Consider the following 721-nt stretch of genomic DNA (forward strand, 5'->3'; position numbering starts at 1 on the left):
GGCCTGGCTAGATAACATGGACTTTATGTAAACACAGAGATTGAATATCTAAAGATGAGTGGGCACCTGACAGAGGAGAAATGAGCAATTCATGTCTGGGATGTGAGGAGCCTTCTTACTCGTTCTTTGTCCTGCTCTACCCAAAGGTCTTCTGTAAATAAGTAAAATTCACTTTGTCATCAATAGTTTTCAGATAAACTGTGCAGTCTCACATTATTACACCTCATTCAGCACTCACAGTTAATACAAAACCACAGATTTATTTTGCTTTCCTGATCATTCCTCTGCACCCTGGTTATCATCAGAGCAGACTTTTTTCAGTCTAGCAGGTATTTAACATTTTACTTATTTTATACGCTGACTCACACAATTATTCAACAAATTACAGAAAACATTTATATTTATATACATTTATAAATGCACTATTTCATGCTGAAAGGCCTTAATAGTCATCAGTCACTCCCTGCAGCCACCTGCAGGCAAGTAATTAACGCAGCTATACATCAATCAGCAGTATACTGGATTCTGTGACTTTGTCAAAACCGTGTGTGGCAGACAGGATGTGGAACCAAATGCAGGACTCGGGAGACTGATATAAACTTAAGCATCTTTAATGATGAATTTTCATAAGATAGAAACAGATCAGCCACAAAGAATCCAAAACAATAACTCTTCCAAAACAACCACAAAAGGACAAGCAGAGACTGAGACAATAATACAC

Source organism: Pundamilia nyererei, unplaced genomic scaffold (assembly GCF_000239375.1).
Source record: "Pundamilia nyererei isolate P.nyererei 1_Seehausen unplaced genomic scaffold, PunNye1.0 scaffold00565, whole genome shotgun sequence".
Classification (NCBI taxonomy): domain Eukaryota; kingdom Metazoa; phylum Chordata; class Actinopteri; order Cichliformes; family Cichlidae; genus Pundamilia; species Pundamilia nyererei.